General features: G+C 40.7%; 1 long non-coding RNA gene across 1 annotated transcript in view; it reads right to left on the bottom strand.

Moving 5' to 3' along the window:
• Positions 1-1,995: 1,995 nt before the first annotated feature.
• LOC103919033 overlaps positions 1,996-9,921 on the bottom strand; it is a 32,912-nt gene continuing 24,986 nt past the window's right edge. The window contains exons 3-4 of the long non-coding RNA XR_663723.1: positions 8,047-8,052; positions 1,996-2,017 (exon numbers count right to left, since the gene is read on the bottom strand). This is a non-coding gene — a long non-coding RNA (uncharacterized LOC103919033). The remainder of the gene's footprint in view (positions 2,018-8,046; positions 8,053-9,921) is intronic.

Below are 9,921 nucleotides of genomic sequence, written 5' to 3'. Positions count from 1 at the left end.
TTAAAGAAGACAATAGGGTAAATCAATACCTGGGGACAATTCCCCCCTTTCAGAACCTCCTTCCTGACAGATACCGCATAAATGCACATAGTGCTAGATCTAAATTTGTGAGAATAAAAAAATGAAAAAACCACGAGCCGTTTATGAATCAGTTCAAATCTTCTGCCAATAGCATGTCTGCCCATCCTATTAAATCTTGTTGCTTCCCTGGCTTATGCTTGGAAATGTACTGAGATTACAGCTGTGTGCTGCATTTGCTTGCAAATGCAAACCAACCTCCTTGATTTGTTCACAAAAGAAAATCTTGATTTTTTTTTTTTTAAAAAAAAGTTAAATTTAAATTTTCAGCATAGTATCTGAAATACTTTTAAAGTGTATTGCTTTAGGAAGAAAGGAACCAATTTAAGTGTATTCTCTTAGGCAAGAGGGAACCCATCCAATAGGAAGAGACTCAAGTATAAATAAAGCAGAACTGATTTGCAGCAATTAAAATAACAGGCAAAATGTAAGCTCTAGTCAGCATTTGAGTGCTTTTTATTTGAGCTTCCACACGGAAATAATTTGAATCGAAAGGGTGGTGCATTTTTCTTGGGGGGGTTTTTTGGTGTTGGTGGGCTTTTTTTTTATGAGTTGGTTTGTTTGTTTGTTTTGAGATTTCCAGTAACCAAACAAGGAAACCTCTAGGAAATTTGACAAGTTGTTGTATTGAAAAAGTATAAAACACACAACTACATTCATCACTACCCAGCAACTGGAGAAGTTAAAGGACAAAGGGAAAAGAACAGCAAATTTACTCAAAAAAGCACGGAAACTCTTCTCTAGCTTCAGTAAGAATGGAGCCAATGAGAGCAAACATGATACAGATGGCCCATATGAAACAACTCTGAAATATATCTTAAAAATAGCACAACAATAAACTCACACTCATCTGTGGTCAGGAAACAACATCACAGCTGACATTCACCACAGGTGAACTAGAACTAGATGCAGCGCTACTGGTGACTTAGACGGCATAGTTCGGTTTTGGCAGGAGGGACACAGGATACCTAAGAAAGATTTACTTTATCATCTCCTTTCCCTCTATCAACCTGTAGTCTACATCAGGATTACCTATAGACTGAATTACGTTGAAAACTGAACTCTAAAAACCGCCTGAAAGGAGAAAAGTGAGTGATGCACAGAAGCCAGCTGTATTCTATATTCTTTTAGATTAAGAAAAAAAATAAAGGGAGGGACTCAAAGATATCCTTGGAGGTCCAACAAGCATTAAAAAATAAATATGAAGAAATGTAAGTACATCTAAGGCACTCAACACTCATTTCACAAGAGATGCATCTGTTTTTTCTTTAGATGACTGGCTCATAAAATGGCACTACACTTCAGGAAGCCACACAAGGACATCACATCAATTTTTAAATGACTACAGGCAAATTTACGTTTTGCCACATGGAAAGTTTCATCAGAAAATATTCAGGTTGATATTTTCAGAGCTTACTGTCAGTATGAATTATCAGCAATACACATTACCACAAACGTTCAACTACACTAAATACATGGCTAATTTCTCTTTTGATTGAATGGCCACATTCCTTAATACCAGATTTGCTACACCTACAACAGATGGTAGTACCTAAATTCTTTGCATTTGGTAACTTAGAAAAGTATTTCTTTTATAAAAAGAGGTTTTGTAAACAGAAGTAGGTTTCCCCTTCGGATCTCTACAATAGTTCTCCAGCAATGATACGCCCTTCCATTGCAGACACATCCAGGTCTGATTAATTCTACACAACCAAAATGATGAAATAGAGGGCACCTGGCTTTAGTACTGATTTCCAGAATCCGGCCCTTGGAAAGAAAAAGAGTTTCCTGAAAGCTCACATCCTTATAGTCCTCTAAGTAAAACAAACCAAACCCCACAATAACAAAAAGGGAGGAAACCCCTCCACACTCCACCCACGTAACTCAAGCTCCTGCTGTGATGCAAGGCTGAAACACCACAGTGAGCTGCAAGTGACCCCTGTCTAGCAAGGGCCCTTCAGAAGAAACCCTGACCAGCTGGAGCAGTGTCTCAACAACAGCATTTCTCAAGAACTACAATTAAGGCTAGAAAAGGCATTTCAAGAATAGGGCCATAGATTGGGGGGGTTAATGTATGAACAAGGGTATGGTTTTTCACATACTGAGGATACATTTGTACAGCAAACCAGCAGATTAAATCCATTTTAAGAGACTATTTTTGTGTTTCTTTTGTCACTTTCCCATGACAATGGAGTGGAATCCAACATTAGATATCTTACGAAGCAGCATCAAAAGCAAAGCATAAATTAATAAAGTACAGGGATGGTTAGGTGATACTTTACCAAGTAGTAAAGACACAGGAAACAGCACAATGTTTTTGTTTTAGCTGAACCATATACCACCAAAACCAAAAGAAACCCCAAAAGCCAACATCCCCTTACCTACAAATGAATGCAGCATACCCCTAACCCTTTGAGGTTTTTTTAAGCTGCTCCTTAGGGCAAATGCTCATATTTCATTCACAAGGCTGCTGAAATATAAAGGTAGCACTCTTAATTGGCAACCCTACTGGCCTGAGATGGTGAACTATGACTGGTTTGAACCTCCAATTTTTCACTCCTCACTTCAGATTATCCTTGACCAAATCATCAAAACCTAAATCTATGTATGCACACTGGGCCTCTCCTAGAAGGACACCGATTTCTGCAGTAAGAAGAATCAACATGTTGTTCTGACCCTGTTGTTATACTGACCTCTTCCAGCACAGCAGCACCTGAATGGCTGAGATTGGGGTCTTCATGCTTCAGCTTCATGTGTTAGCCTCCAGGCAAAGGAGTTGAAAGGTGGCAGAGCAACATGAAACTCCATATGCACTAGCTGAGAACTAGTAAGTAGAAAGATCAGCATAGGGCTGGCCAGGGATTAGTATTCAAATGCAATACAGAGAATTTAAATTATGTTCATAAAGATAACTTACTGGATTTTCAGTCACTCTACTTGCCAAGAGGAAAAACAACTCCCTGGAGACTACTTAAGAACTGCACTTAGAAGAAAGCCAGAGCAGGATCCTGCTGATGTCAAAGTCTGTGGGGCTCAGAAGGGCCACTGATATGCATTGGACAGTATTTACACCAGGCTGCAAAATGCGTAACATTCATCCTCTTCCAGCTTCAAGTACAATTGATGCATTGCAATCCCCCATTCTGGATTACTCAGTAAAAGCCCAATCAGGTCTATCGACCATCTCACCCACTAACAAATCTTACCTACAGACCAGCAAGGCAGAGAGTGGAAAAAAAACCAGATAATTTTAACAAGAAGGCTTACATTATTTACATCTTCTTCTCACTGGGTTTACAATAGCTTAGCTCGCAGGCGTTCCTTTTCATTGACACAGATCTAAATAAGAAAGGAAGTACTGGTGCTTTTCAGGCAAATACTGAGGGACAAATATTCTTCCGTCTTCAAGGGGTAACTCCACCTTGGCAGCAGCACAGAATGGCATCACAGCAGGGAAGCCCTGAAGGGCAGATTTCTTCCCTGACACATGAGCAGAGCATGGCTGGTGCTGAGTCACATAAGTGACCTTAATACTCCTTGGGCTAGTCATCTACCCTGGCTGGACATACATCCCAGCAGGAGGACAACTGCTCAGCAGGGTCCAGACTGACCCCACGGGGAAAACAGGTCTTCCCATCCTGTGAAGCAGAGAGACAAAACAGTGGCCTTCTGCTCTGGGAGGCACGTTGCTAAGTGCCTTTCCCTCCCACCTTCCCAAAGCTCAGACAGCAGTACCTCAGAGTTGGGTTTCAAGGCGGAGTTCGGTTCTGCAGCGCCTTTTCACCTGTGCAGTCCCATTGAAATAAACAGGGCTGCTCAAGCAAGTAGTTGCTACTCAGAACCTGTCACCCTTGGACTCCGTATAAAGCTTCGAACTTTGAGGATTACCAGTTTTGTGATGATTCATGTAACAAACCAGTCTGTGCAGTAGCAATACAAAAATTCCTCCTTTTTTTTTTTTTTTTTAGAAATTCAGCAGTGAAGCAAGCAAAAAGCCCTCAGTGTATGTTCTCAGCTCTAGGTGAGAGCTTTCTTCCCTCCCTTCCTCCCCACAAGCTTTTTAAAAATTTTTTTTTTTAATGTACACATTGCATTAAACCAAGGTAACTGTACGTTATAAATCTGATCATAACAAGATGATTTTTTTTCTTCTTTTTGTTACTGTATTGGGTCTTCAGAAGCTAAGTTCTTTTATGAACACCACAGCAGGAGCACATTAAAACTTTAAAAGGTACACAGAAAAAAACAAAGAATAAAAACAAGCTTGTAATTTATTAATTACTGATAATTACTTAAATTTAGAATCTGTCATACTTCTTTAGATGGAATATTACCTTATCCTTCTCATCCCATTACTAACTCTAGTCTCCCTGCTGGTGAAAAAGGAGGTTCTGAGCGGGAAGGCAAAGCTTGGCCCTCCAGTTTCACCTTCATCTTTTTCCAGAGTGCAGAGTATTTGTGCCAACATTTGGCTATTTCATTTCTTGGCATTTAAGACTCTAGTACTAGGCCCTCTGCTACTCCATTAACTGCCAGATAATGCATCATCTGACAATCATTACTATTTTAAAGGAAACCTGCTGCAATCCTGACCTCCACTATTTTATTTTTTTTTTAATAATAAGCATAGCTTTGGAAGTGCATTAATATTTGGAGCCTAAAAGCTTTGAAAGTATGGTTTGAACAATGAAGAGACTTAAGACAGAAGATATTCCATATTTCATAGCCTGGGTTTTTCATCAAATCCTTCAGGGACATAACCATTTGGGCTAGATTCCTCCCCCATCCCTCCAAGTCCTTCTACCCACAAAGTCCACGTCCCAGTAGCTATCCCAGTTCAAATCCATGGCAGCAAACAGACAAGAAGTGGATGTGAACAAGCCATGACTGTCACACTTTCTGCTGTTTTTCTTTCAAATTCTGCCAAACAAACCAACAGTGGCCATGCCAAAAACCCCAAGACATTAGCGCGCTTCCATAAAAGCATGCAATTAATAAAACTACATGCAGGTCACCCAGGGAAGAGCGATGTTGAAGTAGGGAGTAGAATGGGCTCTTTCATAGGGTTTTCAAAGGCCATACACCGAAGTAAGCTCTCTGCCACACTAAAGCTAGAACAGAGTGTCTAAGTACTGGGTAGCAAACCCAACTCAAAGCAACCGACCATCTATCAGGAGAACAACATTTTGCATTTATTTCAAATAAGCTTCTTGCTAGGAGCTTACTGATTTTTTGACATCACATGGGTCACATTATTCTGAAGAATACAGAAACAGCGAAAATTGAATCCATCACTACCGCCACTGCCTGGTAAGCCTGGTCTAGGAGAATCCAAACCCTGTGCATACTCCTGTCAGGTTTAAACTTCAAGGCTTTTGATATGCCCAATGAAATGGACCCACCTGCTAGCTGTTATACCCATTTCTCTTCCTTCCCTCCACAAGTGCAGAAGACCAATGTTTTAAAGATGTGAATCAACAATGAAATAATCATCCTGCACTCCAAATGACCAAAACTAAACTGTTTCCATGACTTCCATGAACAGAGATTATGTTCGTCTGAGTATATTATTTCTCTACCTTCCAATGAGCATGACCAATGTTTTCTGCAACGATTCAAGAACTGCAACAGTCACAAACCCTTGAATTGTCTGTCCTTTAGACACTACAGAGAACAAAAGCTCAAGGCTTCAGAACTGATTCAGTGCATCAGTTCCTCTGTATTAACAGAGGATCCATCTAACTCAGCAGTGTCTACTAATATTTCAATATAGTCAATTAATACTTATCTGCTAGCACCTCTAGGATGAGAAACACAGGAAAGTTTGGGGGTTTTTTCACTTCGCTGGTGCACTAGTATACTAATACAATGAAGTATATAGCACATCAGTGTCCTCATCAGCCCAGAAAAGCCTCCTTCTCATGAAGGCACCATGAGGTCAGCTGCAAATTACTTTCCAGAGGGCATCCTGAGGACAGTAGTAAGGCTGGGATGCATAGCTTCCCCTGGGATATAGTTTTTCCTAGATAGAAATATATACATTTCTAGGATGTGTCAGACTGGCCATGCATGCTCTGTGGAGATGCTCTTTGAATGTAGAGAAAAGTACACAGACTTACAAGTATCCAGAGACAGGCTTATACTACTGTTCTGACTGGGTTGCTTCAGGTCTGGAAATCCCTGCCAAATGTTTGGCAGACTTTTTTCCCCACAGAGAAACCATGTTTGGGCAGACACCACAAGCAGCCCAGCACATACGGCAACCATAAACCTGTCCAACTCGAGAGGTGTTACGAAGCTGTGTGCCAGCAGCCCAAGCAGGGTGGAACAGCCTAGGCAAAGATTAATGGTATACTATTACTAGGGACCTGGGCAACACTCCTGTGTTCCTAAAACTGGGTGTGTGCCCTAGGTACATCCCAACTATATATTAGGGTGCACATCAGACACATGCATCTTTGGCCCTGATTTCCAAGAGGTTGGTCTAGCAAACACAATTTGACTCAATTGGAACTGAGTCTGCAAGCAGGGAAAGCACGAGGCTGTAAAGAACAGTTATGAGTGAGAGCAGCAGGAACCATGTGGTGAAGTCTTCCTCTTTCTCTCCAACGTCTCTTCCCTGCAGTCTTCTGTGCATGGGCACAGCCTGGTTCTGAACACGATACTTCGCAGAATTGCAAACAGTTATGAAGAGGTGTGCCAGCACCTCGGGGTCTGTGCTGTGCCTCCCGAGTCAATGCAAGAGTCCTAATGGAAATACAGAAGAACCTCATCTGCCCCACCTCCTGCCAACACATTTATTTGGGACTGCTGCTGGTTTACTATCTCTTTTCTGAAACAAACATACACAAAAAAAAGAAGGGGCTGAGAAGATGATGATCTCCATAGAGCAGATTTTCATTTGCAACTTAGAGAGACCGATTCAGGAAGACACTTCTGATGTCTGTTAATGATGAACCTAGGCGCATCAGTGCTTTCCTGAACTGGGTCATTCCACAGTCACAATAAGCCAAAGCAGGAGATGGCTAGGGAAATCAGTATCATTGTGAGACAGCATTTCTTTCTTTTCCATGGCTAATTACAGAACTGTAATAGAATATGTATTTATTTATTTGAAGAAGGATGCTGTAATGGTGATCTATCAGAAGTTGTGTTATCTGTGTAATAGAAGCTCACTTCGCAGCAAATTGAAATACTAACCACACTGATCATCACACTAAAGCTCCTGTAAGACATATTTCATTATCTTCCTCAAAGGGCATTTCGAATACGATGCAGCAATTCTATCCTACAGAGAGACTAATTAAATACAGCCAGCTAGTTACGGTTGTACCAGTGAACCTTAATTATCCTGAACCCTTTAAAGGTTGTTTTGGGAGACTCATTCTGATACAGTGTAAAAAGTAAGCAGAGCCTCAGGTAACTATTTCCTACCCACCAGGGACTAAAAATTGTATTATATCAAAGGACCTTTGGATAGACACATAATTTAAATGAACAGGAAATCAGTCAGACCTATTTTTCTGTATGTTTTTCATTTGTTTTCAAGCCATTCTGAACTACGCCAAAAACGCATTAAAAGGAAACTTATTTGTTCATATTTTGTATCCTTTTCCTGAGGGGAGAGGGAGGACAAAGCAGCCCGAAAAAATTTACAAAGGCATCACTTTTACTTAATTTTGAAGCTACCAGAAAAGGTTTCTAAGGTGAGGTGCACGTTACAGCAAACACATTGCCGTAATCCTCACAGGAGAAATCATGCAAGTGCAGCAACAAGATTAAGAAGCAATGACATAAGAAGCTTCCCTGCACGAGATGTATGCTTAATCCTTTGCTCTGAGGCCAATGTGGTTTCAGGGTACTGTTGAGTCAGGAGATAAAGGGTTGAAAAAGAACCTTTATTGGCTTTTATAGTCACTTCTTTAGCTGATATGAAGAACAATGCAGAGAAGCTCCATTACAAATAACGGCTAGCTCTCCAATCTCAAAAGAAAGATGACTGTGATGCAGACTTCAGAAGGGAGGACAAGTCCTTCAGAGAGAGCATCCCCCTTTCCACAGAGAATGGCACAGAATTAAGGAAGGGGATTCCTAAAGGAAAAGCATCAGAGCACTTTGTCAGAAGAAAGAGGTTAGCACTCAAGGTTCTAGTTTACAGATGAGAATAAAAACTTTTAAGGATACACATAAATACCTGTGCAGTTGTGCCACAAGGTACAAAAGATCTAGCAAGAAAAAATATCTTTGGCTCACATAAAACACACTGTGCATAGAGATTTACAGAAACTGTTCTGGTAATGTTCTACGGGAAGTAATGTGAGATATTAAATTAAAAAAAATACAGTCCTCTAAAACCCAATAAGCAGAAAAAAAACGCCCAGCACATTCAATTCTAGCACAGAGGAACATTTTTCTTCAGTCCAACAATCTTCTTTTCAGGGAAAGAAATCTTAATGATTGAATCCACTTTGGCCATTCTCCCCCTTACTCCACACATACCAGTTCTTCCCAGAAAATGTGTTGATCCCTCCCAAAATTTGGAGAAAGAAAATTCCTAGCAAATACAATTATTAAGCTCACTTATTAAGGCCACTGTGAATGGAGAAAGACGCAATACAGGTCCTCTCTCCACCACTCTAATCCTTTCTTTCTGTATGATTTCTAGGTCTTCTGAGCTTCCTCCTCAGGAATACATGGAGGTTGGAGATGACTTATCCTGGAGTCTTCAGGGCATGCTTGAAGACAGGGGAAGGACAACAGATATGTTCTTGTGTTCACTGAATGACATATTAGTTAAGGGGCCACACTGTGAGCAAGCAGCAATAATACCCCTCCCGCCCAATAAAACAAATAGATGAGGGGCACCTCATCTGGGTGCTTTTTCTAAGATAGCAACACCAGCTAAACCAAAATATGAAAGTTGATCTAAGCTACTGAGAATACCTTCGTCAAGATCCAACCTACATTTTCTTGCTTAATCCACTTTAAAGTCCTGCCTCAAATTCAGTGTAAAATTCTAAAAGGGGTAAAACACTCTGTTCCCAAAGGCAAACGACCCACAACATACCATTCGACAAGGGAAGCTGGATGTACACTAGTGGCTATGGTACACTAAAGCTCTATTGCACACATAAAGCTAATCCCATAGTTTCACACAAATGAATAAACAAGACCAAATGTGTTCCAACGTAGTGACAAAAAGTTATATGGGAAGTCAGATGTTCTGAATGATGTTTTGCTAAAACAGCTCTGGATTTTACTATGGCTAATACTGTCACCATGTCCACTTCCTCAGTACATCCTGCTATTGCCGACAGTAATCTTATTTCTTTCTGTTAGGAGCTTTAATGAAAGCTACGTGCCTCCTTATTCACCACACTGATACACAGCTGATATGATGTTTTATTTTAGCAGACAGAGAGAAAGAAGTTTAAAAGCAGGATGTATCTCTGAAAAGAGATAAGCAAGCAGGTCCTACATTTTTCTCCCTCTCAACACTAGGCACTACTTTAAATTGCAGTTGACTACAAATATCAGTAAGCATTGCCAAAAGCCACAGAGAGAAACGTAACCTGAAACAGCTACGATGAAGGAAGGAACACCTATCACTGCTCCTGACCTGTCTACCTGCCACTGACTTGGGCAACTGAAAGAACAAGTGCACATCTTTTGGAGCGATCCCTCTGCTGCCCACTTCAAGCCTTTTAAACTCACGCTGGTTAACAGATGGTCCCTGCATGCTCCTAAAGCTGCTGACACATATCTCTAGGTATATATACAGCCACTTACGTGGGTACCTGCTAAGATCATATTTCTGCTGCCTAGGGCAGCATTAACTGTGAA

Source organism: Pygoscelis adeliae, unplaced genomic scaffold, assembly GCF_000699105.1.
Source record: "Pygoscelis adeliae isolate BGI_AS28 unplaced genomic scaffold, ASM69910v1 Scaffold186, whole genome shotgun sequence".
In the NCBI taxonomy this organism is placed as follows: domain Eukaryota; kingdom Metazoa; phylum Chordata; class Aves; order Sphenisciformes; family Spheniscidae; genus Pygoscelis; species Pygoscelis adeliae.
This window is presented reverse-complemented; position numbering and strand designations above follow the sequence as displayed.